Source organism: Sciurus carolinensis, chromosome 12 (assembly GCF_902686445.1).
Source record: "Sciurus carolinensis chromosome 12, mSciCar1.2, whole genome shotgun sequence".
In the NCBI taxonomy this organism is placed as follows: Eukaryota; Metazoa; Chordata; class Mammalia; order Rodentia; family Sciuridae; genus Sciurus; species Sciurus carolinensis.
Window position 1 is genome coordinate 61,500,867 of NC_062224.1, and position 6,924 is coordinate 61,507,790.

A 6,924-nucleotide genomic window follows, 5' to 3' on the forward strand; every position below is an offset into this window, starting at 1 on the left:
CTACAGAAAAAGGTTTGGAGCCTGGACACCTGGCTCCTTTTCCCCCCACCAGCAGGGTCAGATGAACAATACGCTCTTGCTGTCAAAGACAGCAGCAAAGGTTTCTAGCAGTTCACGATCTGTGGTCACATGGCACTCCCATGACTCCTGGAAAGCCATGTGATCCTCCTCTAGACTACAGAAGGGTTTCCTAAGGTCAGGTGACATGCTCAGAAATCTTGCCCACCTCTCTCACCACCCTGAGCACCTGACTCCATATTTGGCCCCACATGACTACTCATCTGTCCGTCCACGTCAGCTCATATTACGATACACACCATTTAACTGAATGGCTCACCCCAATACTGGAAGGGGACCTCAGCCAGAGTTGGGACCTGAGTCCCAGGGAGGCCTCCGAAGTACCACCCCACCCTCCCAGGCACCCTTGCAAGGGGCCTCCTGAACGCCGACCCAGGTTCTAGATTAACCTCCACTGGCTCTTTTCTACTCAGAAGTGCCTGGGGGAATTTTTCATTTCCTCCCTGGGAAAAGGGCAATTTGGAGGCAAGTGGTAGAGGGAGCCCCTAGCACACCAGTCTCAAGTAGAATTACCCAGAATGGTAATTTTTGTTTGTTTTGTTTTAGTGAGAAGTAGGAATCCAATGATCAAACACAGTCTCTTTGGAGACTGACAGGGTTCAAGTTACCTACCTGTGTGATCTCAACTATATACTCCCTGGCTGCATGGCCTATGATGATTTAATCGGACAGGGTGTTTTCTGTGAAAAGTAGAATAGGGATACATTGCAAGATGATTGTGAAGACTAATGTGTAAAGTGTCTGGAGCACAGTGGGTGTTAAATAAATAGAAGTTATAATGAAGATGAAACAAAGGGTACAATGAGAGAGGATTAGAGGCCTGTTTATGTCCCTCTTGGAAAGTTAGGGTTCTGCTAAGCCACCAGATACATGAGCTGGCTACAAAGGCCAGGCCCCAGGGAGAGATCCTGTTTCCATGCAGCCCCAAGCCCCTGTACTCTAGCAATGTGAACACTGTCTAAGGAAAGGGCACTTACATAGATGATGTTAAAGCAGGCAAGGTCTTTGAAGGCCACATAGCACCCTATTTTATGGTTAAGGAAACTGAAGTCCAGAGGGGCAAAAGGAATCAGTTAAGGTTCCATGACCAAAAGCCACAGGATTTTTTTTTTTTTTTTTCTTTTTGCAGAGCTGTGCATCAAACTAAGGCAAAAGCCACAGTTATGCAGGTCTCCACATTGCCCAGGGAGAAGTCCTCACTTGCCCACTCAGCCCTTATGAAGCTCACACACACAATGATGGGCTCTGGTCAGGCAGCCCATACTGCACACCATAGGGTCTCTCTGGGAGCACATTCATATTTACAAGGCATGTGCCTTTGTCATGGGCAGAGATGTGCCCCTAATCCTCACCCCTAGATCAAGACACCTTAAAACTCTCCATAAAGTCCCTCCTATTCCCCACCCACAACTCCAGCCCCTAGGCCCTCTCTACTCTCCCTCTGCTGCAGGTCTGTGTGGCAGGGTGTGGCCATGGGGGAGGAGAAAGGGCTGCTTCTCTGGGCCAATTCAAAAGGCTCAGGGAGGGAAAGTGTCTTGCTGAGCCTGGTAAGAATAAAAAGGACATATTCAAATGTTTGCCACATCCATCAAGTCTGGTTTTCTAAGATGTGTTAAGGCAGTTTCCTGTTACAATCACAAATACCTGAGATAATCAGCTTATAAAAAGAAATATGACACATCATGGCAGAAGCAGGTGGTGGAGCAAAACCATTCACCACCTGGCAGGAAAATGCCAAGACCAAGGAGGGGCTGGGTCCCACCACCCCTTCAAGGGCACATTCTCAATGACTTGAAGACCTCCCACTAGCCCCACCTCTTACTAAAGTTTCTACCTTCTCCCAAAAGTGCCACACTCAGAACAAGTGTTAACATTTGTTATACGGGGAACAAATAAGCTCTAAACCATAGCATCAGCACACTTAAAGAAAGGAAAATTATGAAGAAATAACATTAATAGAAAAAAACAGAAGCCAAGCAAGAGGGTGCACACCTGTAATCACAGGAGGCTGAGGCAGGAGGACTGCAAGTTAGAGACCAGCCTAGGCAATTTAGCAAGACACCATCCCAAGATAATAAATAAAAAAAGAGTTAGAGATGTACCTCAGAGGCAGAGTACCCCTGAGTTCAATCCCGGTACCAAAAAGAAAAAATCAGAACACAAAAATTTCATTTACACTTTCCTATCTCTACTGTTTTTATAAAATATTTTTTTAGATGTCGATAGACCTTTATTATTATTTTTTTGTCTCCCCCCCACCCCCAGGCGCCAGGGATTCGAATTGCTGCCCTTGCGCATGCTAGGCGAGCGCTCTCCAATTCGAGAAATCAGACCTTTATTTTTATTCATTTGTTTACATGCAGTGCTGAGAATCGAACCCAGTGCCTCACACATGGTAGTCAAGTGCTCTACCACGGAGCTACAACCCCAGTCCCTCTACTGTTTTAGTAAGATAATATATACACATGCACCTGGAGTAGAGCCCTGGAAGGAAATGCATACTAACAGTAGTAATTCCTGAGCTGAGGGCTAATGGATGACAAAACAAACAAAACCTTGAATTTTTTTAGAATTGAAATATATTATTTTTATTTAAAAAAAAAAAAAAAAAAAGGAAGTTTTTGGCTAAGGTACAGCAGAAAGGTGAGCATCCTTTACATTTTTTCTTCCCCTGCTCTTTAGCAAAGATGAGTAAGCATTCTCCCCATCAATAAAGAGAATACAAAAAATGATCTTTTGCTAATATTTAGTCTTTCCTGAGGACTGACATGAAATTATCCTTTTCCCCTGACACCTGCATGGTGGTGATACCATCTCCACACCTGGAGTCCAACATTTATTATACAAGGTGGAGAGGTCATAAGGATCCAGGCTGGGGAGGAGAGGGCCTCCAGGACTAGCCCTCCTCTGGGCCCCAACACCCCTCCCCCAGAGTTGCAGCCATGGAACAGGTGGAAACACTTGCAGAAACATTTGTTGCCTTGTCAGTCCCCAACAAAAGTGTCTCAAACTCAAAGCAACAGTTAGAAACACACGTGACTTATACACACGGCACTGGTTTCTTTTTTATAATTTTTTTTTTCAATTTATTTATTTTTACTGGTTTCTCAGTAAACTGGTAATGGAGATCCCATAGAAACTTTCTGGGCAGTAGCACAGAGACATGGGAACTGAATGTGGGAAGCTGTCTGTGCAAAAACTCAAAAAAGACAAAGATAAGATGGGCAGTTGTGTTCAAATCCTGGTACTCACAGGCACTTAAGCCACAAACTGCTTAACTTTCCAAACCTCAGCTTACCCTCTGTAAAAGGTAATAATAACTACTTCAGTGTTACTGAAGTTCTTAAGATAACTGATTACTATTGCACAAAATGGTTTTTTATTATATATGACCAACTCCTAAAACAAAATACGTTATATCATTCTTAACACCAATAACAAAGAGAAGCCAAAGGAGGTTAAGTCTCTCATGTGGCAAATCATGTGCAGTGGGGCTGAGGAAACGGGTAACAGGCATGATCTCCTGCACCTGCCATCAAGCAGTCAACAGCAGGCTCTGGCCAGCTCCTTTCTGGCTTTCTCAAATACACAGGAACCAGGCATTCACTTCCAAATGCTAACGTGTTGGACTCTACACTTGATGTATGAGTACCAAAGAATATGATCTTCCTCCAAACTTGAAAAAGCATCCATTGCACCCTGCAGCAACATTCTTCATAGACCTACAACCCTAGACCCTGTCTTGGAGACCAAATGCATCAACCTGGATGGACAGCTCTAGGCTTAGGTAAGGAAACAAGGATCCTTTCACCAGCTAGGCTCACAAAACAAAGCAGCTGACACTGTTTCTCAGGTTCCCACATGGCCACCTGCAAGTAGAGGGGAACCTGAAGCTCGAACACCTGCAGCAGCTTATCCAGAGCCTTTAATTACTGCCAAAAGTTTTGGCTGAAAGCTTTGAGGGTTCAGGTGTCTACAGAATGTACTATGTAGACATCAAGGGCATCCGTACTAGAAAGGTGGGGTCTGTTCTGATCAAATTACTCTGGGGACAGCCTTGGCTTCCCAGGCTGTCTATTTTGAGTTAAAACTGACCTGTTCTGTGTGGGATGCTTTCAGGCCCTCCATCTGTAAAAAGGATGCACTACTTTCCTAACCAACAGTTCATATCTTTAAGAGGGAATACTTAAGCCATAGACAGGAACCTTTTATCTAACTAGCAAAGGGCTGAGGTTTGGACAGCATAAGTAGAGGCCAAAACACTAGGTTCTAATCTTGACTGCTATATCCTACCTGGGCGACCTTGGGCAAAGTCACTTAGCTCTGTGGGCTCAGCTTCTTCATCAGTAAAATTCGGAGCGGGGACTAGCTTCTGTTTTCGGATTTCTCCAGCTTCAAAAGCTCGCTTCTGGGCGTCTCCCCACCAGTGTAAATGCCTAATAAAACAGCCAAACACCGCTAGTAACCAAGGCCATCTCCAAGCACTGTCCTTTGCCCTGCTCCTCATACACTGGGAAACCTCTTCTCCTCCCCGCAAAGCAGTGCCCGAATGGACTAGGCGCAAGCGAGGTCCCAGGCAGGAGGGAAGAACAAAATGCCTGATCCACGCGCCTCCGAGACCCACGTGCACTGCCCCTTTAAGAGCTCTGGCCCTTTAACAGATCGCACCGCGCCCACCCACAGCCCGGGCTCTGGCGGCGGGAGGGTGCGGGGAGCGAGGCTCTGAGGGCTCCCGGACGAGACCAGAGGCCTGCGGGGTGCTCCGTGCACTCTTTCCACGCCCCAGTTCCGGGTCGGCCCCTAGCCGCCGCTTCCCGGGCGCCCTGCTCTCGCCCCCGCGTTGGCCGCAGAGGCCGCGAGCTCGGCTCACTCAGGGGCCTCAGCCCTGGAGCCAGGGAAGGGGCCTCGACTGCCACAACAGGGGCATGCGGAGGGCAGGGCCCGGCCTTCGGGTCCCGGGTTCACCCCTGGCTCTCCGCGCCGCGGGCACGGGCCTTGGGCCGCGCACCCCCGAGCTCCGCCCGCGTGCCCTCTCACCTGCTCGGCCGCTGAGCCCCAGCAGAGTTTACGCCGCTGGCTGAGAGCCCGGCTGGACCCAGCACCAGCGCAGGCCCCGCCCACGGTCCCGGGCCCGCCCCGCTCGCGGCCCCGCCCACGGCCCCGCCCCACTTAGGCCGCGTCGGGATTCCCCCTTGCCGAAAGGCCAGCTAGAGCTGTCTCCTGCAGTGCTGAAGTCGGCATCAACCGGACTTCAGAACTGAGCAATGGACTGCCTCTTGGTAGGGCCCTGGCAGCACCACCGGGCAGGAGGGCAGTGGCTTCGTACATCCTCTTCTTGTAGTATTAGATTTCTGTCCATCCTAAACCCTCAGGTGTTACTCACTTTAAGAGAGCACCAGTGGCCTGATTTGAAGTAACACTATGAAAATTTTACTGATCTGTTTCCTCCAAAGCCACCAGGAACTCTGGATTAAATTAAGCAGAGACGAAATTGCTACCAGACCTGGAACTGGTCTTGGAGGACATGATTCCAAGAGTTAGAGTCCATGGGGTGAAGATGATATTGTCAATAATTTGACATTGTCTCAGTGGCTTTACTTTTATTTGTTTTTTAAGTATGGTATTTTAATTTCATATAACAAAATTACCCATTTTAAAGTGTACTATTCCGTAGTGTTAAGTACATGCCCAATGTTGTACAACCACTGGCTCTATGTAGTTCCAAAATGTTTTCATTACTCCAAAATAAATTACCCATTAACTATTTTGGATATTTCATATAAATGGTAACATAGACTATATGTCCCTTTGTGTCTGGCTTCTTTTAACGTTTCCAAGGTTTATCCACGTTGAAGAATGGGTCAACACTTTATTTGTTTTTATCACTGAATAATATTTCAGTGTATGTATATACCACAATTTGTTTATCCATTCATCCATTGAAGGGCATTTGGGCTATTTTCCCCTTTTGGCTATAGAGAATAATGTTGCTATGAACCAGCATGTAAATGTATTTGAGTACCTATTTTCATTTTTGAGGAGTACCCGTCTAGAAGTTGAATTGCTGAATCACATGGTAATTCAATGTTTAGCTTTTGGGGCCATGGGAGGGTTTCCACAGGCACTGACCCATTTTACGTTCCCATAATCAATGTAGGAGGGTTCCAATTTCTCCAAATTCTCACCAAAACTTATTTTCAATTTTTATTATTATAGTGGGTATGGAGGGGTATCTCATCCTGGTTTTGGTTTGTGTCTTCAAATAACTTATTATGTTAAACACCTTTTCCTGTGCTGGCTGATTATTTGTATATTCTTCCTAGAATACAAAAATGTCTATTAAAGTAATAGACATATAGACTTTCTAGAATATAGAAATGTCTGGTAAAATAATAGAAATGTCTATTAAAGTCCTTTGTCCATTTTTTAATTAGATTGTCTTTTTGTCATTGAATTGTAAGATTTCTTTATGTATTCTGGATATTAGACCCAATATATGTTTTGCAAATATTTTCTCTTATTCTGTCGGTTGTATTTTCACTTTGATCCCCTTTGATGCACACAAGATTTTAATTTTGTCGAAGTCCAGGGTATACATATTTTCTTTTGTTGCTTGCACTTTCAGTGTCCTAAGATTCCATTGTCAAATCCAAGGTTGTGAAAATTTACTATGTTTTCTTCTAAAAGTTTTAGCACTTAATTTAGGTTATTGATCCATCTTAAGTTAATTCTTGTACGTGATGTGAGGTCAGGGTCCATCTTCATTTTTTGCATGTGGATACTCAGATATCCCAGCACCATTTATACAAGAGATTGTCCTTCTCCCATTGGATAGTCCTGGCTTCT

At 45.5% G+C, this 6,924-nt stretch overlaps 1 protein-coding gene across 5 annotated transcripts in view; it reads right to left on the reverse strand.

Moving 5' to 3' along the window:
- Psen2 (presenilin 2) overlaps positions 1-5,193 on the reverse strand; it is a 29,812-nt gene extending 24,619 nt beyond the window's left edge. For 4 of the 5 annotated variants that reach the window (XR_007104418.1, XR_007104417.1, XM_047521136.1 and 1 more), the window contains exons 1-2: positions 5,116-5,193; positions 4,372-4,514 (exon numbers count right to left, since the gene is read on the reverse strand). The gene's annotated coding sequence lies outside the window, so the exon portion shown is untranslated. The remainder of the gene's footprint in view (positions 1-4,371; positions 4,515-5,115) is intronic. The other variant, XM_047521139.1, reaches the window with a different exon arrangement.
- Between the last annotated feature and the right edge of the window lie 1,731 nt (positions 5,194-6,924).